Below are 21,663 nucleotides of genomic sequence, written 5' to 3' on the forward strand. Positions count from 1 at the left end.
GAGGAAACTGTAACAACCTGCCAATCAATCAGCACATACTTATCGATCACCTCCTGTGTTCCAGACATCATGCTAGGCATCAGGGATACAATGATAAAAATGAGCTCTGTAAAGGAAAACATGAAATTTCCCAGGCAATCCCACACCCTCCTTTACCAAGCCTTTTTTCTTCTGGTGGAAGATGACCCCTCTGAGACTGTGAACCTACAGTCTGTCTCCTGCCTGCTGGACATTTGGGTCTTTTCTAGTTTATTCTATTAGTTATTCTATTATTCTATTAATATTTGCATATTGTGTGACTCAGAACCTTCCTTGTACATTATGGGTCTTTTCTTTTTCCTATGTTGGGGTTCACCGATGAATGCATTTTTTTTAATATAGGCCCAAGGGGCACGACTGATTCTCTCAACCAGTCGTAAGATATTTCCTGTTTGGTGTCAGTTGCCTTCGTCTATTAGCCAAGGCCTTATAATCCTCCCAGATCAATTAAGGATACATTTACTGTGTGGTTGTAGTGGATTGTGCACTAAATTTGGATTTAGGAAGACCTGGGTTCGAATCCCACTTCAGATTATTACGAGCTGTTTTCCTGGGGAAGGCACTTAACTTGTCTATGCATCAGTACCCTCATCTAAATAAATGAGGAGGATTGGATTCAATGACCTCTAAGGTCCCTTCTAGCTATTAATCTAGAATCCCATGACCTACTTTATACTTTGCTATTATACCCTGGCACCTCTGAGACCATATGATTTCCTTGGGATAGATTCCCAATAACGGAAGCACCAGGACAAAGGACATGAACACAAGCTCTTGCCAGAAAAAAAAAATGCTCCAGTCTGCATTGCCACCAGCACTGGGGGAGGCCACAGCCAACCTTGGGTTTTATGGTTCTTACTTTTGTTAATTTAATGGGATAAAGGTCACATCCCTGCAGCTGTTTTCATTTGTACTTCTTTCATTATTAATGAGGCTGAACCATTTCCTCAGTGTTTATTTGTAAAATGCACCCCGGTCTTGGTGAAATATCCATTCCTTTAGAGGCAGAGGGAACTAGGAGGTCATCCAGTCCAACAGCCTCTTTTTATAGGTGAAGTTACTGAGGCCCCGATTGGTAAAGCAAGCTAAGTGGTCCAGTGGATAGACCAGCAGGCTTGGAATCAGGAAGACGACTCCTCCTCCTCCTCTTCCTCTTCTTCCTCCTCCTCCTCTTCATCTTCTTCCTCGTCCTCCTTTTCCTCCTCCCTTCCTCCTCCTCTTCTTCTTCTTCCCTCATTATCATGACTAGCATTTAAATAGCTTACTATGTATTAGGCAGCTGTGTTAAGCACTTTGCAATTTGATCCTTAGGACAACCCTGGGAGGTAAGTGCTATTATCCCCATTTTACAGATGAGGAGACCGAGGCAAACAGGTTAAGTGATTTGCCCAGGGTCACACAGCTAGTAAGCAACTGAGATCCTATTTGAACTCAGGTCTTCCTGACTTCAGGAAAGTGCTTCTTCTTTGAGGAAAACAGGAAGCTCTTGAAGCTGCCTCTGCAGTCGGATGGGGTGGTCAGACTGATGCTTTGGAGAAATCATTTCATCAGTTGGGTGGAAGATGACTGGAGTGGGGAGAGAAGCATAGGGATCATTTAGAAGGCTTTTGTAGCACTCCAGGAGAGAGGGGCTGAAGCCCTGAACACAGGGTCATGGCTTTATGAATGGAGAGAAATGGACATAGATGAGAGATGTTGTGGAAGTAGAAGTGATGAGATTTGGCACTGTGGGAGTGAATGAGGAGTGTGATGTGACTCGCTGGTGTAGGGGTTGGGAGGATAGTGGTGATCTTGACAGTTACAGGGAGACGCTGGGGAGAGGAGAGGGCTCTGGGGGAAAGATAACGAGTTTTATTTTAGGCACATTGAGTTTGAGATGCCTACAGGACGCCCAACTGGAAATGTCCACCTGGCTGTTGGTGATGCAAGACTGGAGGTCTAGGAATCATCTGCAGGAAGCTGCTACTGATGAGTTCACTGAGAGAGGCTAGAGAGAGAGAAATGGGAAGAGGGCCCAGGAGAGAGCCTTGGGGGACATCCACAGTTGGGGGCATGAAATAGTGAAAAGAACGATGTTCTTAGAGTCAGAAAACCTGGGCTGAAATCCCAGCTCTTCTGCTTATGAGCTATACATTGACAAGCCTCTTCACCTCTGTGGACCTCAGTGTCCTCATCTGTAAAATGAGGGGGTTGAGAGGATCTAGATCTGGAAGTCCGATAGAGAATTGCTAAGAACCCCTTCCAACTCAAGCACTGTTGAAATTCTGCATGCGTTTATGAGATTATGGATTCAGAACTGGGAGGTCTCTCATGGGTTACCTCGTCCAAGCCCCTTCCCCCCACCTCCATTTTACAGATAAGGAAACTGAAGTTGGGAATGTTTAAGCGGCTTGCCCAGGTTCACATGGGTTATAAATAGCAGAACTCTGATTTGAATCCAGATCCTCCCAGTCCAAAGCAAGGCCCGTGCATTTTCCTGAATAATTTCTGGGATAAAAATACTCAGCCCCTTGGCTGGCTGAGGTTTTATTTGCACTCTTCCTTTCCAGTCCTACCCTGAGCAACAGCGGTGAGAAGGGAAGCTGAGTATAGACCTCCTTAAGCTTTAGAGTGTGTCTGAAATGAGTTCTTGACTTAATCTTAAAACAGACAAATAAACAAGCTTAGACGTTGTTCCCTAGGAAATAAAAGCAATTTATGAATCAGTGAATTCATCAAAAGGAGGATGACCGTCTAGGGTAACCAAGTATCAAGAAGAACTGCAGCCAACGTGGGCGCCCTCCCTCCTTACCCTAGAGGTAACTAGGTGGCATAGCAGATAGAGCTCTGTACTTGGAGTCAGGGAGATCTGAGTTCAAATCCGGCCTCAGACGCTTACTAACTGTGTGACCTTGGGTAAGTTACTTAACCTCAATGTGTAAAATGAGGGTAATAGTAGCACTTACTTCCCAAGGCTATTGTGAGGATCAAATGAGATATTTTTTGGGAAAAAAAAAAGCACTTAGCACAGTGCCATGCACATAGTAGGCATTATATAAATGCTTATTCCCTTCCCCCAGCCCCCGATTACCTAGGACCAGTCTTGGCTGTTCGACTGCTCACATGACTTAGAGGAGAGGAGAGTCACCAACTCTCTTCCTTTCCATGAGGTGGATCACCACCAGGCCTCACAACCTGCCCTGACACTGCCTCCTGAGGTCCTTCAGGCCTTGCCATCCCATCTCCATGCTCTCCAGACCACTCATGCCTCATCTGACCTACTCAGATAACCTAAGGAGCCCTGATCCTTGCCATCTGCCCCTTAGCTGAACTTTCTTTTGTGTGTTACCTGTCCCCAGTTAGAATGTGAGCTCCTTGAGGGTAGGGACTGTGTGTGGCATTTCCCATTTGTATCTCCAGTGCATTTAATAAATGCATTTTCATTCATTAATTCATTTATCAACCTCTAACTTGGAGGGAGGGGAGTTAGTTCTTAGCTCAATGGAGATTCAAATTTTTTTTTTTTACTGGAAAATCTGCCAGAAAAATGAAGAAGGAAAGTATGCAAAGACATGAGCCATTTTGGACCCTCAGAAATCCCTCTGGATTCACTTCCCTGAAAAAAAGACAAAAACCATGCCAAAAAAATTGATTGTAAGCTAAAGTTGAGGGCTCTTCTAGTAAGCACCAGGATAAAGCACAGTCGTATCTGCAGCCTCCTAGGCACTCTCCTCTAAAATGGGTTGGTGTATTTATTTCTTGCAAATTCTGTGACCGTTCCCTAGACCTTATCAGTGATCCCCATGTTAACACTGCCATGTCATTGCTCTGGCTAAGCAACACTGCTAATCGTCATCAGCTCTGCTAGAGCGAGGTGGGAACCTTGTACCTACCGAGGAAGGTTGGTGGCGATGGGGGTGAGGTGGCTTGTGGGCAGGAGAGCATTGTTGCCGATAGCTTAAGAAGATATGAGCCTCTCTTCATCTGAAGCTGCCTACGTGCACCCCAGCCTTTCCTCAACCCCTTGCAATAGGCTTCTACCCCAATACCGTCACGCAGCAGTGTCTAACCTGGGGTTTGTAAACATAGGTGGGGGGAAAGTGACGTTTCAAGTGACGTTTCATTTTCACTAACCTCCAACTGAAAGTTGTCACTTCCTTCAACTATTTAAAAACAGGATTCCAAGAAGGGATCTATAAACTTTTACAGACACTGCCAAAGGAATCCCAGCCACAAAACAAACAAACAAAACGCTGAAGAACCTTTGCTTTAGTGGTGCTATTCTTACTTTTCTTTTTTCTATTTTCTTTTTTCTTTTTTCTTTTCTTCTTTCTTCTTTTCCCCCTTCCCCCTTTCTCATTCCTTTTCCTTCTGTTCCTCCTCCCCTTCCCTTCCCTTCCCATCCTTCCCTGCGCCCTTTTTTAAAGACTTGGTCTCCCAGTCTCACCCAGACTATTGGTGCAGCTATCACGAACAGACTGATTCCCAACATTGATTGGTAGAAGAACTTTGACCTCCGCCAAGCCAGGTGACCACCTACTCCTAGAGGCTCACCATTTTAATGCCCAACAGATGCAGACATCTTTTAGCTTAGCCCACTCCAGTTCTGAGCTCTAGAGGTCAGGAGACCCACCAGCCTCTGCCTCACCAGCCTCGGGCACTACAGATGTATTCCACCACAATCAGCCAGACTGCATTTTCAGAGGTCACCAATGGCCTGTTAGCTTCTTGGAGTCTTAAGCACAAAAAACACCAAAGGGGTAACTGATGATCACTGTCTTGTTTGACAAGGTCGCTGATAGAAGCAGCCCTTAGCCCTTCCCTATTCTGTGGGCTGCGTGTATGTCAGTATTGTGGACTCGCTGCCAGTCAGTCATCACATGTGACATGCTCAGGATGTGATTAAGACTTGTCTTTGTTGTGTTTGGTGAAGAGTTCGCTTGGAAGCCTTCTTTACCAAACAGCTTCTATACCAAGAGACCTAGATAGAACACTTCCCACTCAGCATTCATTCAGGGGCTCATAGCTTTTAGAACTGGGAGGCACCTTCAAGGTGACCTGCCCTAGGAATCCCCTTAACCATTTTTTTTTGTTTTCTGGATCCCTTGGGCAGTCTGATGAAGCCTACATACTCCTTCTCAGAATAACATTTTTAAATGCATAAAATAAAATACATAGGATTGAAAACCCAATATACCAAAAGATATTGATCAAAAGATTTTTTAAAAATACAAGTTTATAGACCCCAGGTTACAGAACCCCTGATTCTACTCTAACTTCTTCTTTTTACAGATGAAGAAACTGAAACCCATTCAACCATTCATTCAAAAAACCATCCACTGTATGGCCATTTGTCAGGTGTATCGTAGAGAGGTTACAGATTGGACTAGGTGGTATCTGAGGTCTCTTCCAATGCTGAGATTCTGCTATTTTATTCCTTATTGAATCACTTCTAGGTGCAACATAGTCTAGTGTGCCAGGCGGTAAGGGAAATAGGAAAAAAAACCCCTACAATCCCTGCCCTGGAGGACAATGTAGTCCAGGGGGTGATAAGATACAAACGCAGGTCAATATATGAAAGAGTGAGATGAGAGAAGAATGATGTGGAATTTTCCCAGAGCTTTTGTATCAGGGATCTTTGATTTTAGAACTAGCAGGAGGGGACCTTAGAAGTCATCTAGACCGAACTTTCTCATTTGTGTAGACGAGGAAACAGAGGCCCAGAGGAAAGAAGCCACTTGTTCAGGGTAACATAGGCTGGGATTCAAACTGAGGTCTCCTGAGTCCAAATCTGGGGTTCTTTCCACTGTACCCCACTAAGAGATCTGAGGAGGAAGAGATCATTATTAGCTAGGCTGGATTGTGGAAGGTTTCTTAGAAGAGCTGACTGTCTCTGGTGGGCATCTTTATAAAATGAAGAGTTAAAATGTTATATTTTCCTTTTAAAAAGAGCTCCCTACTTACTTGTGCTTCAGCCTTAAAAAAACAAACCATACCCCAAAACCAAAACCCCCCAAAACACAACAATAGCAACCAACCAGAGGATACAAATGCATGGCAAGGAGAAATGAGCCAAGCTGGAGCCCAAAAGGGAAGGGAGTTAAGGAAGGGGAAGGAGAGGGGAGAGGGAAACTAGCCCTAGGATCCTATCTGTCACCTATTCCAGCTTTGATCTGGCTGAATAGACAGCCCATGGGGGGTGGAGAAAGGCCTAGAGACTGCTGGAATTAAAAAAAATTTGGGGAATCCCTGGAGGTGTTATTGAGCTTGGAATGAACCACGGAGGGTAGAATTTAGAATTGGAGAGTGTCTCAATTGGGAAAATTGAGGACAGGATAGAAAAAAGTGTTGCCCAAAGCCACACAGACAGTAGGTGACAGAGCCAGTATTGAAACCCAGGTTCTCTTACTCTTTAGGCATATGCTGTCTCCTTACCATGTTACCTCACTCTCAGAATCATTCCTTCCTTCTTTCTTTCCTTGCTTCTTTTCCTTCCTTCCTTCTTTCTTTTCCTTCCTTCCTTCTTTTCCTTCTTTCTTTCCTTCCTTCCTTCTTTCCTTCCTGCCTTCCTTCTTTCCCTTCCTTCCCTTCTTTCTTTCCTTCCTCTTCCTTCCTTCCTTCCTTCCTTCCTTCCTTCCTTCCTTCCTTCCTTCCTTCCTTTCCTGCCTTCCTTCCCTCTCTTCTCCTTCTCCTTCTTTTCTTTTTCCTTTCTCTTCCTTCCTTCTTTTTTTTTTTTCCTTTTCCTTCCTTCTTTTTTTTTCCCCCTTCCTTCTTTTCCTTCTTTCTTTCCTTCCTTCCTTCTTTCCTTCTTTCTTTTCCTTCCTTCCTTCCTTCTTTCTTTCCTTCCTGCCTTCCTTCCTTCTTTTCCTTCTTTCTTTTCCTTCCTTCTTCCTTTTCCTTCCTTCCTTCTTTTCCTTCCTTCTCTCCTTTCCTTCCTTCCTGCCTGCCTTCCTGCCTTCCTTCCTTCCTACCAAGCTGAGTGAGAAGGCTTAAAGAGTGAACTTGAACTGAGTTCTTGTGAGCTCCTTGGACAGGGCAGCATCATGGTGAGTAAATAACAGGATGTTCTGGTTTGGATTGCCCAGAGATTGCCAGTTTGATGAGCTTAGGCAGTTGGCTGGCTTGAAGACAGCTGCTATTCACATTAAGAGCTATCACTTTCTAAACTCCATTTTAAGGATGATGCTTGATTGAAAGACCTTATAAAGGCTGTGTTCAAGTAGAGGGTTCCCCCAGCTGAAGAGTGGGGAGGCTCAAAAGTCAATAGTGAGCGCGGAAGTGTGTTCTGGTGGGCAGATATTCCTGAAGACGTCAATAACGTTGAAGCCTGCAGTCCAGAGTTGTGAGTTGCCCTGAGCACGTGAGTTTTCCTGCCGTGTTCCTATGACTGTGTGCCCCTTAATCCCATAGCTACTGAGTCCATTGGTGGAAGAGTATGATCTGGGTTTACATATGTAGAATCATAATATTATAAATTTATAATTGGAATAGTTAATTATAAATATAACAATATGTATTTTGCATAGTGTTATATATGTATGTATTTACATTATTTATGTATTTGCTTTTAACAGGTTAGTATCTATAATATTTTTTCCTTTCCCTTATTAAATGTTTATGCTTAAGATCTAAACATGTCATTATTGTGAGCGGTTGGTTGTGTAGGTCGTTTGGTGCTGCTTGCTGTTTGTTCCTTGTTCTCAAAGAGGACCATGGCATCAGGAAGATGATGCCATGACATGCAGGTGAACTGGATTGAAGTGAGGCAGGGCTGTGCAAAGTCACCAGCCTCACTTTCTCCTCGGGAGCCATCTGGGTCCAGTGGCCAGATATAGACCAGGCCAACTGGAGATGGCCCTGGATGCAGGGGGAGACCTTGGCCTTTTCAAGGGAAGGAACTTCACAGGTCTCAGTTTGACTGAGGCAAAGCCTATTCAGTGATTAAGGCTTAATAAGAACTGAGGCAGAGAATGGCCTCTAAAAAAAAAAAAAGATCTGGGAGGAAAGGACCCTCTGTTTCTGGCCAAAACAGAAACAATTGCTATTTACATTCCTTAGAGCCAGTTGGGGGGGGGGGTGGCAAGCAATGACTTCATATGCAATTTTATGTCTGTTCTTTATATATGGAAATGATACAGTTGATATCTGCCAGTTTCATTAAAAATTTTGCACATGTATGTAAGTATGTCTGCATTTCACTATCAGTTAACACCTTTAAGGTATAAACCTAGCAGTGGAATTATTGAGTCAAAGTGTATGAAGTTTTATTGTTTAATTCCCAAAAGATAACACACTTCAGTGTTCACCCAGTGATGCAGTGGTACGGCTGTTTCTCCATAGCCCTACCAGCATTGAATTTTTATTGTTTTTAACCTGTCTTTACCAATTTAATGGGTGGATGATGGTATTTCAAAATGTTTAAATTTGTGTTTCTCTGATGATTAGAGAGTTAGGGCAATCTGTCATGTGTTTATTGCTAATTTGTATTGGGGAGGGGGGAGTACAACCTGTTTTTAGCCTTTAACTACTTTTATCTATAGGGAAATGGATCTTACTCATAAATGGTGTCATTTCCTTATGGATTTTGGGTGTCAGGTTTTTATGAGAAATGTTTAAGGGCAACACATGTTTTTAACCAATGGAAATAGATAAAAGTAATCAATAGCTGTCATAAGGATGGATGGATGGATAGATGCGATCCTCTGAACTTTTTTCAGCACCAGGTATACAAATTTCCTCAGCCCCGAGAATTAAGTTATTACCCAGCATCTGGGTATTGTATTTGCTTCTTGTTGCAAAACAGGGATCCCCAAAGCTATAGGAAATGGTTGGAGGTAGGAACCCCAAGTTACTACTTACCAAAGCTGTCTCCATTAAATGGCTACCACTATAAAATAATGATAATAATAATTATGATGAAATTATGTCAGTAATAACAGCTGACATGTTGTACTCTACTTTTGCAAAATCCTTTCCATTTCTCATTTGTTCTTCATACCAACCCTGTGAGGTAGAGTAGCCACTAATATGGCCACTGTTTGGGTGAAGAACTCTGAGGTTTAAGGTAGATGTGACCCACTGGGCATCACAGATTTACTAAGTAGCAGAGGTAGTTTCTGAATTTAGATCTTCCTAACACCAACTCCAATACTCTCATCCTGCCTCCTAAATAAATCAAAGCGAATAACTGAGCGTGCTGAATGCTAACAGTATGCTTTCAAAAATCAGTCTCTCATTCCGTTAGGGTTTTTTTTAATAAATTTTTATTGATTTTTTTTTACAACACATACATTTTCTGCTGCATCCTTCTACCCAACTCTTCCCTGAGAGCCATCTCAGATAATGAAAAGATAAAATAGGAAGGAACAAACAATAAAGTCTATAAAACTTGGCAGAACAATGTGGCAAAAAAAAAATTTTTAATATTTTATGAACAGTTCCCCAGAAGTAGAAGGCTGATTTCTCATTTCTCTTCAAGCTTGTTTATGCTCATTTTGAAACATTCAGTTTCTGCTGTTTCATTATTGCTGTTCTTTCTTTCTACATTACTGTAGTCATTGTGTATTATTGTTTTCTTGGTTCTGTTTTGGATGCCTCTGATCAAGTGAGATTATATTTGTAAAGCACAGTGCCCGGAATATAGTAGGCACTTAATAAATGCGTGTTCCTTTCTCCCGTCCTCTGGGTATTTCACTTTGCATCAATTTTTGTCTTCCCCTGTTTTTTTTTTGATGTCTCCTTCATTTCTCACTATAAACAGCTGAGCTGAGGATTTCCTGTTATGTGACTATTTGAGGTCATCACCTCTACCCCCCTCCCCAACAAACTGTGCCTTCCTGTACCGATAAAGCTGCTTTGAAGTTAGAAGCTTCGCAAGTGCAAACAGGGAACCTTGCTAGCAACCCATAGCATTAGCAACAAGAAAGGAAATTAATTGGAAATATTTTGTTTCCCAATTCTGACATACTTGCCAGGTGAGGTAACCTCCAGGGAGGTCCAGCTGTATCTAAACAATATAATGACTGGCCCTGAGAACATGTGTGTTTTATCTCGTGGACTGTTGTTCAGTCCTAATGTACGTGCCTCTGTGTTTGTGTGTGTGTGTGTGTGTGTGTGTGTGTGTGTGTGTGTGTGTGTGTGTGTGTGAGAGAGAGAGAGAGAGAGAGAGAGAGAGAGAGAGAGAGAGAGAGAAAGAGACATAGACAGAAAGTCAGAGAGAGAAAGAGAAAGAAAGGAGGGGAGAGGAAGGGAGGAGAGGAGAGGGGGAGAAAGAGGTGAGGGGAAGGTGAGAGAGAGAGAAGAGATAGAGAGAAAGTCAGAGATAAAGACAGAGGAGTGAGACAGAGACAGAGAATAAGCCAGAGAAGAGAGATCAGAGACCGTTTTTTTGTTTGTTTGTTTGTTTTTTAAATAACCTTTCTTTATATTCCCAGTGCTTAGCACAGTGTCTGGTAGTAGGTGTTTAATACATGCATGTTGACTTGACTACTTAGCCTAGCATTCAAACTTTCCACAAACAGACCTTAGGTTACATTTCTAGGCATTCTCACATTTCTTCTCTGCTTCCATTTCATACTCAAGGCAAACTGGACTCTTCTACTGTTCCATGAAAACTCCCATACTTTCTCACATCTACCTTTCCCAGTGCCTGGAGTGCTTCCTTACCCCCCACTCTCATCCCTTCTGTGTGATGAAATTCTGCCATATTTCAAGACTCAGCTCAGATCTAATCTCTTCCATGAAGCCAACAGTAATTCTAATTTTCCTTTTTTTTTTCTTTCAGGAATCCTATAACCCTGTGTTTTCACTTAGGTGCCTCTCATTCTATTTTATATTATAATTATTTCTGCGTGTATCTTACCTCTGTTACCAGACTAGGACCAGGACCATGTCTCATTCAATATCAGACTCTACATACAAGAAGTGCTTAATAAATGTTCATTTGATGGAAAAAAATGAATGCTTATCTTTCTATACATTTCAGTGCCTACCACAGTGTTTTGTTTATAGTACGGCTTCATTGTTAATTAATGAATTCTACAAATAGTATTGACTAGATATATCATAGGCAGACTGAGAAGGTATAGTGAGCTGGGCTCAGAGTTGAACAGGGGTAGGAGAGTGAGCTGGTTTGCCTTTGAGAAATTGTCCAATTCTTTTAATGACTCCAAACTTTAATGGCTTTTCTTCATGAGTAAGTTATCACCTCACCTCCCCCCCACACACCTCAGCTCCCACATCTTCATATACTCCATCATTTGAAATGGACAGTGATTACTTCTTGTAATTCTGGGTGGATCTTAGGTACAGAATGAATTCTTGTTGTTCAGTCATTCTTTAGTCATGTCCTACTCTTTGTGACCTCATTTGGGGTTTCTTTGGCAAAGATATTGGAGTAGTTTGCCATTTCCTTCTCCAGCTCATTTTGCAGATGAAGAAACTGAGGTAAACAGGGTTAAGTGACTTGCCCAGGGTCACACAGCATAGTAAGTGTCTGAAGCTGGTCTTTCTGACTGTACCGCACTCCACTCACTTCAACATCTAGCTGCCCTATAGAATGAATACCAATGTCCAATGAATTTAAAGTTGAGGGTCACCCGTAGGGCAACAGAGGGGAGCATGGTGGGCATGAGCAGGCTATAATACATTACAAATGAAGATTTGCACAGGAGAAGCCATGTGACATGGAGAGAGACAGAGACAAGGAGACAGAGAGAGAAATTTATATCTGGGTATTTGGAACAGGGGGTGAGGGGGAAGATGGGTTGACCACGTAATGAGAAAGCAAGATGACCAATGGAATTCTCCATTGGCATCTATTCAATGCCAAGAGAATGAGAGGAAGGCTCTTCAGTATATTTGGTGGATGCTTCGGGCACTATACAAGACTGATGCAAGGACATGAATGAGAATCCCACAGAATGGGTTCTGTGATCTGGACTGTCATTGTCTACTTTTTTATCCTTTAGTTGCAGCTTTATTTCCAGGCTGATGTTGAGGTTTATGTGTTATGTTTTTTCTTATTCTGATGAGATTCCAATTTAGATTTTTTACGTGTGTTCCTCTACCAGAAGGGCATTTTTTCCCCCTGCTACTCATTCATTTTCTTCTGCTTTCCTTTTCCTTATCCCAGAGGCTTTTTTTTAGGTTCCTTGTTTCTCTTAATCTTGCTCCTTCCTCTTTTTAAAAAAATGTTATATTTTATCTATCAAATGAAATAATCTTTGTAAAGGGTTTAGCCGAGTGGCTGGCTCATAGTAGGTGCTTCACAAACACTCATACCCTTCCCCCTGTCCATGAAGGGTGTGTTGAGGAACATTGTCTTTCTCTCCGCTGTCTGGTTGGAGCTCTTCTGAAATTGATTTTTTATTTGTTTCGTTTTTTTGCTAGGCAAGGGGATTAAGTGACTTGCTCAGGGTGACACAGCTAGCAAGCGTCAAGTGTCCAAGGCCGGATTTGAACTCAGGTCCTCCTGACTCCAGTGCCAGTGCTTTATCCACTGTGCCACCTAGCTATCCCCTAAAATTGATTTTTAAACCCAAATGTAGAACTTAACATTTATCCTCATTACATTTCATCTTGTCCACTTTGATGCATCATTCTCCAGACTGCCTGTTTTTGTGCAGCCCCATGAGCTAAGAATGGTTTTTACATTTTAAAATAAAGTTTTATTGTATTTTAAAATGTAAAAACCATTCTTAGCCTGGGGGCTGTACAGAAACAGGGCTTGGTGGCTTAGTTTGCAAAGCCCGCAGTAATCTAGTCTGTCAAGGTCTTTTTATCTCTGCTCTCTATTATCCAACATGTCATCTGCCCCTTCCCCAAGCTTTGTGTCATCTGCAGATTTGATGGGCATGCCAACAGTGCCTTCATTCAAATCACTGACTAAAGATGCTGAAGAGAACAGGACCAAGGACAGATCCTAGGATGCTCCACTAGAGAACTCCTCATCAGTTGCTACAAATTTGTAAATAACCTATTCAGCAGTTCCAAATCCTTCTCATTGTACTATTAGCTGACACAATGATTCTCCAAGTGTGATCTAGGAATGCTTTACAGTAGAAGGTGGAAACTGGGCAGCTAGGTGGCGTCATAGTGCACAGAGTGTTGGACCAGGAGTCCAGAAGATAAGTCTTAAATCTGGCCTTGGACACTTACTAGCTGTGTGATGCTGGTTAAGTCACCTAACCCTGTTTGCCTCAGTTTCTTCATTGGTAAAATGAGCTAAAAAAGGAAATGTCAAACCACTCCAATATCTTTTGCTAAGAAAACCCTAAACAGAGTCACAAAGAGTCAGACATGACTGAAAAATGACTTAACAAAAACTGAGGTCAAAAACTATTTTCATAATCATACCAAGATGCTTTCATTTCTAATATGGCACATTTTATACATATTACATTACCAGGGGTGTGCTGGGGCCAGTTCCACCTAACTCCTAAGAGCGGATTGTTAAATTTTAAATGTGAGCATTGATGCCTCCAAAATCTGTAGAAGCTACAAATCAGGCCTTGATTTATTTACTTTAGGTGACTGTCTAGACCTAAGAAAGTGATGAAGAAAATGTTAATAGTAATGCAGATTAAACTTCAAAGTATGTTCTTTATATATTTTTCTTTCGGAGGGAGAGCCTGTTGTTAAATATCTACTACCATACTCTCTAGATATAACCCACATAGACAAAAATTATTGGGGCGGTCCTCAATAATTTTAATAGCTGGTATTTATGTAATGCTTTAAGGTTTGCAAAGTACTTACATGAACATAACAACCCCATGAGATCAGTTTATCACCCCCATTTTACAGATGTGGAAACTGAGATAAGCACTAAGGTTCCTTCCAACATTAAATTGTGATCCCATATTCTCCTGTTTTATACTCAGCTTAATGTTTATTCTCAGGAGATTATTAAAGAAACTGATTTCAGCAGTTCTATCTGTTGAGGAAAATCTTGCTAACTTAAAAATGAAACAAAAACAACAACAAAAACCCAAGCCAGATTCCTTGGCCAGACTCACAAGGGCCTAAATATTCCCTTGACTTCACCCAAAAAGGGGCTTTGTCTCTGATTACAATGTAAAATACCCCAGTAAAAGATTAGATTTAGGACTGGAAAGGACATTAAGAAGTCACTTAGTCCAATCTTCTCGTTTTACAGATACGGAAACCGAGACCCTGAGATTAGAACCCAGGTCTTTTGATTCCAGATTTAGCAGTCTCAAGATTTAGCTTGGAGAGTTATGTCGAGCGCCAAGAGGTTCAATAACTCATCTACAGTCACCAAGCTGTTATCAGTCAATCAACAAACATTTATTAAGTGCCCACTGTGTGCCAGGCACTGTGCTAAGTGCTGGGAATACAAAAGAGTTGCCTTCAAAGAGCTTATAGTCTAACATGCCAAACAAATATATACAAAGCAAGCTATATTCAGGATAAATAGGAAACAATTAACAGAGGGAAGGCACTGGATTTAAGAGGGATTGGGAAGGGCTTCCAGTAAAGTATGGGATTTTATTTGGGACTTTAAGGAAGCCAGGGATGCCGGCAGTATATGTCAAATGCAGATCTCGAACCCCAGTCTTTCTGCTGCAAGATGAGCCCTCTATCCCCCTATACCATAGTCCTTATGGTGCCTTTATACCAGGTAATATTGTCCTGCTCCCACCATGCTTAGTGTGCTCCCCTTCTTCTGGTTCTCTAGTAATTCAGTGAGCTGTGAACCCAGTACCTTGCATTTTTTTTTTTTGGAGGGGAGAGCAGGTTTCAGACCTATCATTTCATTACAGTAGGGCATTCTTGGTAAGAAAACTTCCTCTACCCATACAGATCAGCAGAAGTATTTGGCTGGCTCAGTGTCAGAGAGTTGTGTAGGGCACTGAGCAATTAAGTGATTTATCTGAGGCTGGATTTGAACCTTGATCTTCAGACTCAAGGGCTGGCTCTCTTATCATTCTACTTCCTGCCTGGCACATAGTGGATAAAATAAATGTTTGTTGTTGTTGAACTAGATTGTCTCTGTATTAGAGGCAGCCAGATGGCACCATAGTGCACAGAGTGCTGGGCCTGGAGTCAGCAAAACCCAAGTTCAGATCCATACTCAGACACTTATGACCCTGAGTGAGTCACTTAACCTCTGCCTGTTTTTTCAGCTGTAAAATGGAGATCATTGTAGCAGCTACCTCTAAGGTAGCTCCAACCTCCAAGGGTTGTTGTAAGGATCAAACTAGATAATATTTGTAAAGCACCTAGCACAGTGCCTGGTACAGCACCTCCCCTCCTTCCCTCTTTCCTTTTATCCTTCCCTCCTCTCCCTCTCTCCACATAGGCAATCAATCATACCCTCATCTACAGGTGCTGTGCACAAAGGAATATAAATTTTGATCCCTGAAACCTCACAAGATATCTTAGGGGTTTACAGGCTAGATTTCTTTTTTTAAGGACCGAGATTTAAACCCAAAGCACTCTGGCTCTCATTGACTGGCCAGTAATAGGTCCTAGTCCAAGCCTCATTTGGTCATTGTTTGGGCTCCGAAGGTTCAAATGAATGTAAACAGCAATTGTTTCTGTTTTGGCCAGAAACCCTGAGGGTCTTCCCCTCCCAGATTGATTTTTTTTTAAACTAGGTAAAAGAGGCCATTCTTTGCCTCATTTCTTACCTAGCCTTAATCACTAAATGGACATTGCCAATGGACAGACTCAGACCTGGGAAAGACCTTAGCTTAAAGAAGCCAAGGTCTCCTACTGCAGCTGGGGCCATCTGCAGTTGTCCTGATCTATATTTGGCCGCTGAACCCAGATGGCTCCGGAGGAGAGAATGAGGCTGGTGACTTTGCACAGCCCTCCCTCACTTCAATCCAATTCACTTGCATGTCATGGCATTACCTCCTTGATGTCCTGGTCCTCTTTGAGAATGAAAGACAAACAACAACAACATAGGTGCTTAATAAATGCATATTTCCCTCTCCTTCCCCTTTCCTATGTTACAGATGAGGAAAATAAGGCTCTTGGAGGTGAGGAAACTTGCCCAAAGACAAGTAGGGTTGGGTGTCCTGATTCCAAATCCAAGCTCTTCTAATGCTGAAAAAACAAAGGGGGGGAAAAAAAAACACCTTAATGCCAACAAGGACTCCAACTGTAATTTGCTATGGCCATGAAATATAGAGTTTTCTATAAAATGGAGTTGTTTGTCAGCTCTGACTTGTAGAAAAAGTTGTTAGAAACAAACTGCATTCCTGGGTTTGTCAAAGGGCTTACTTGCTGTACCTTTGCCCAAGCAGTGCCCCACATCTGGAATGCCCTCTGTCCTTATCACCAGCTTGTTTTCTGCTTTCTGATGCCACCATTTTTACACTTTGGTCATCAGAGCAAGAACATGAGGTGAAAGAACCTTGCTTGGCTCTCTCCCACCGGGAGCAGCCCTACCCACATTGCTGAGAATTCACACTGGCGCAGAGAAAGACAAGACAAATGTCAGGAGTTGGTAAACAAACCATTTTCTTTTATGTCAGCAGGCGGATTTAATGAAAACCTTCAAGGGCTCCTCACCTGACTCCACTGCGAGGGATTATCCAATCCCATTGGGGGAAAAATATATTTGTTTTCTCCCCACCACATTTGTTTACACTTGGGAACTGTTTAACTTGATCTGCCCAGAGGAGCTGGAGAGAATCACATCGCTCTGGGCACCCACCGTCGCCTTGACCTCTGCTGGCCCCAGGCAGAGGAGGCAGGATCTCCAGAAACCTCCAGGTGTTTTTTGTTTGTTTCTTTTTTGTTTTCTAAATTGGAGCATAATTCTTGCCTCTCAAAAGTCTCATTCTCCTTTATATAGGAGGGGCATCCAATAAATGCCAGATTTGAGGGAGAACCAAGAGGAGAGAAACAGGACAGTTTCTCTTTCATTTTGAGTGCTTTTTAAAGAAAAAGTAGATTTTTACTCTTAGCTTTTACTCTTTGGTGACCTGGGCCCCCTTGCAAAGTAGCAGCTCCCAGTCTTTCTAGGAGGATTGTTAGATGTGTATATTTTATTCTAGCTTTGTCTAGTTTCCTCCTTGTGTCTCTTCCTTTCCCTCTCCCTTCCTAAGAGTCATCTCTTAAAACAATTTTTTAAAAAGAGAAAAAAAATCAGCAAAATCTATAACTATATACATACATATGTACATATATGTACATATACATATATACATACACCTGATATTACATGCAATGTTTTACTCACCTCTGCAAAAAGAGTAAAGGGAGGCATCTTCTATCTCTTCTGTGGGGACATGCTTATTCTTTCTTTGTTGATTTCAAAACATTCCATTGACATACAGATGTAATCCTTGTGTATTCTATTTTCCTGATTGTGCTTTCTTCACTTTGCATCAGTTTGTGTCAGTCTTCATTAGCTTCTTTGTATTTGTCATGTTCATTGTCTCCTTACAGCAATAATAATATCCTTTTACATTTGTGTATCATAATTTGTTGAGCTGTGTCCCAATCCATAGGCATCAATTTTGTCTACTATTGTTTGCAACCACAAAAGGTCCTGCTGTATTTTGGTATCCACAAAGACTTTCTTTTTGACAAGGACCTCCTCTGTGTGATTTTCCTTTAAAGGGGAAAGACTCCATGATCTGACAATCCTAGTCATGTCATTTGCCTAAAAAAAGGCACAGAGAACCACAGGATCACAGAGTAACAAGGGGCTTCAGATAGCTCCCTGCGCCTGCCGAATGACAGACAGGTAACTTTCACAGTCCTCGGGGAAGGTTTTTCTGAAGCCAGATTGAGTTCAATTCAACTCAGTTCAGCTCAGTACATATTGATTTAGTGTTTACCACCAGATAAAGTAGTTGGTGAGCTGGATTTCTTCGTCAGGAAGAGCTGGGTTCAAATTCAGTCTCTGACATTTGTAAGCTGAGTGAATGTAGGAAAGTCACTTAAAGACTTCACGATCCTTGTCTATAAAAGGGGGATAATCATACCTGTGGTTTCTATCTCACTATGTTGTTGTGAGGTTCTAATAAGATTATATGTACTTTGCAAACCTGAAAGCAAATGAGTTAATAATTGTAAAGCTCTCAGTGCAATGCTCGAAACATAATATGCACTATGTAAATGTTAGCTATATTTATTATTATTAATTACGCAAGGCACTGACCATTCAAAGACAACAACAATATAGTCCCTGCCCTCAAGAAGCTTGCCTTCTATTAGGGATAAAAACAAAGCAGATACAAAATAATTTTGAGAGGGAGAAAGACCTAACAATTGGGGGATTAGGTTAGGTATCATGTAGAAAGTGGCTCCTAAATGGTGATTAGAAATTGAGAGGCAAAGGTGAGAAGCACGTGAATTCCAGACATAGGGGATCAACTGTGCAAACAGTGGTGGGAGTAGTGGGAGCAGCAGGTAGTCCAATTGAACTAAAAGAAGGAATGCAGAAAGAAGATATAGGAAATTATGTTGGAAAGTTAGGTGGGCACCAGACTGTGGAGGGCCTTCAATGCCAGGCTAAGGAACTGGTAGGAAGCATTTCGTGCCCCTCCCCACATGTAGGCCCTCAGAAGATTCCTCAAATTCAAGGCACTCTGTGGGTTTGTACCCACTCAGAATAAGTGCTCATGGGCCCCCACCAGTGTGTTTACTTTTATCAGTCAGATAAGTTAAAAAAAAAGTTTTAATCAGATGAAATTAGGTTTCCACACTGCCTATGGTGGAGGTCACATACACAGCCAGGAAACACGTATGAAGGGGCACAAGCAAGGAACCCATGTGGTCAGAACAAATGTGTTGAAGGCACAAATGGGTGGACACAGGTGGCTAGGATGTAATGGTGAAAAGGATAGTTCGCACTTCTAGCACTACAGAATTACAGATGTTTCTTCTGCTGAGGTTCTCATTCTTTGCTTGGTACCATACTTTCTCTCTCTGGTGGGTGTACCATCTCTTCTGGGCATCCTATCTCTGGTCTCTATCACGTCACCTCTCCTGGGAGTGTATCTCCACTGGTCTCAAGGTTGCTGAGTTTTCTGCTTCCATCTGCCAGACATCCGCTGTTTAACCTCTTCAGGGCCATCTGAAACTGTATGTTACTGATGGCTCTCTGTTATCAATCCATAAACATTATTGAAGGATCTGCTGAGTGCTAGGTACTGCACTTGGCACTAAGGATACAACCACAAAGGAAAAAACAAGCCACCATCAAAGAGCGTACATTCCAATGGGGGCAACAGGTACATATGCATATATGTGTGTATGCGTGTATATATATGCACACATGCATACATACATGCAGTATAAATGTATGTACTGAATAAAGCAAGTCAGTAAACATCTATCAAGCACTTACTGTGTGCCAGGCTCTGTGCTAGGTTCTGGCAATACACATAGCAACAGAAAGATGGTCCCCGCCCTCAAGGAGCGTACCTTCTAATGTGTGAGGACAACATACCAGAGGGGGAGGGGGAGGTATGAAAGATAAAGCTACAAGTGCACGGGACACAGTTTTGAAGTCCAGAAAGGCAGGGGCAGAATAAATGCAAAAGAAATAAATCCAAATAGGTACGAGATAGCATGTGAAGTTAGCAAGATCAGGAAAGGCTTCCTGTGGAAGGGAGCGCTTGACCTTGGTGTTGAATAGCACAAGATCCAGTGGATAAAATGCCCCTCCCTGACTAGGGTGGGCTAATACCCTTTTAGGCCATAGCTGAGGGCAATAAGTCACCGTATCTAGCCAGCCACCCTGTGAAAGCTAGTTCCCCACCCCTGATCCTAGACTAATAGTAAATTGATTATTTTGACCATGTGATACAGTGAATAGAAAACTGGCCTGGAGTGAGGAAGGCCAGAGTTCAAGTCCCACCTTAGACACATCCTGGCTAGGTGACCCTGGGGACGTCACTTGATCTCTAAGCAACCCCAGACAACACTCTTAGATTAGGTACAAACAAAGTGATACCTTGCATGGGAAGAAAGGGGTTTTCTCCTCTGAGAGTTCCATACTGCAATGAAATCACAGGATCAGATCTCATCCTGTTTTTCTGCTGCTTAGGACCTGAGGTCCTTAATCCCAGACAATTATCTGACTTGGGGATAGAAAATGGTTGTTAATATCTTTTAAATCTTTGATTATGACTTGGGGTCTCTGAAACCCATTTTGAGGAATCTGCTCTTTACCCCTTCAAAAAAACCCCCAAATTCTCACTGTAACTGTCTAGGGGTTGAGTCAAGAGGCAACTCTTGCTTCCAAGATCTTTCTTCCCTGGTGTGTAAGTGAAACTAGAGGTAAGAATGAAAGATTAGGTGAAGCCCGGATTAGCCTTTGCCCTTCACCCACCACCTACCTGCCTTTGTTACATATACCTGCTATGTTTATCCTGTAAGCTCAGGATCCAGTGGGTGACCTTGTAGTCTTCCAAGTCTAACCAAGCTCTAAGCTCTCCACAGTACCCACTTCAGCTGCCTTCATGCCATTGGAACAAATTGTTCTCATCCACCCATTCCACCAGAGTAAGTCTTCACATGCTTGGGGTAAACACCCCCCACTCTCTGATGAATTTGATTACCCTTGGCCAGCATGGCGCACCCTCATCAGAGAAGTTCTGTGCTCTGTGAGCAAAGGAGAATTGACGTAGCTCAGAAGAAAGGTGAGAAGAGCAAATTTAGAGAACCCCCCTGAAATGTGCCCAACCTGTGGTGGAACATCCCGAGCTGGTATTGATCTGATCAGCCACAGTTGGACACCCTGTAACTGCACCTCTTGGAGAACAAAGGAAAACAATTAACCAATCCTGTAAGCAGTGTGGAGTCCCTGAAGGTTTTCTTGAACATGGAGGTGACATGTCAGAAGCATGCCTTAAGAATATTAACTTGGTATCTGAGGGTAGGGAGGATTAGAGATGGAAGAACCTGGAAGCAAGAGAGCATATAGAAAAATATTCTTTGGGCAAGAGAGGAAGAGGGTCTACACTGGAGTGGTGACTGTAAGTGGAGCGAAGAGGAAAGATATAGGAGAGATGTTGTTTCCTGAGGAGGTAGAATCACCAAAGCTTGGCGATTAATGGGATGTACTAGCTAAGGATGTACTAACTTTGAGGCAGGAGGGAACAGGGAATGACTCCTGTTAACTCGGAGAGCTGGTTGTTAAATTTTCAGGATGAGCATTTATACCTTGAAAATCAGTAAATGCTACAAACCAGGGCCTGAGTTATTGTTTTGTTGATTGTCTAGACTTAAGATAGAGTTGGAGAAAATGTTAATAATGCAGATTAAACTTAAAAGTGTGCCTCATGTACTTTTTTTTTTCCAGGAGAGCTGGTTGTTAAACTTTTACCAGCCAACCCCTGCTTTAAGGTTACAGTCCTGGGTGACTTGAAGGGATGTTGTTACCCTCAATAGAAATAGTTAAGTTTCACATTTCATAGTGTGTGTCGGAGGGAGGATTTGAACCTGGGCCTTCCTGGCTTCAAGGCAGGCCGTTAATTTCCTACACTAGGCTGCCTTTCATCTTGTACAACAAACATTTGTAAGTATTTGTTGAATAGATTTTTAGAGGATGAACTGGCAAGAGGAAGAAAGAAATAATAATAATAATAATAATTTAGCATGTATGTAGTGTTTTTACCTTTCTTTGTATCCCCAGCACTAAACACAGTGCCT

The sequence above is a fragment of the Phascolarctos cinereus genome, unplaced genomic scaffold (assembly GCF_003287225.1).
Source record: "Phascolarctos cinereus isolate Bilbo 61053 unplaced genomic scaffold, phaCin_HiC Scaffold_1;HRSCAF=81, whole genome shotgun sequence".
Lineage (NCBI taxonomy): Eukaryota > Metazoa > Chordata > Mammalia > Diprotodontia > Phascolarctidae > Phascolarctos > Phascolarctos cinereus.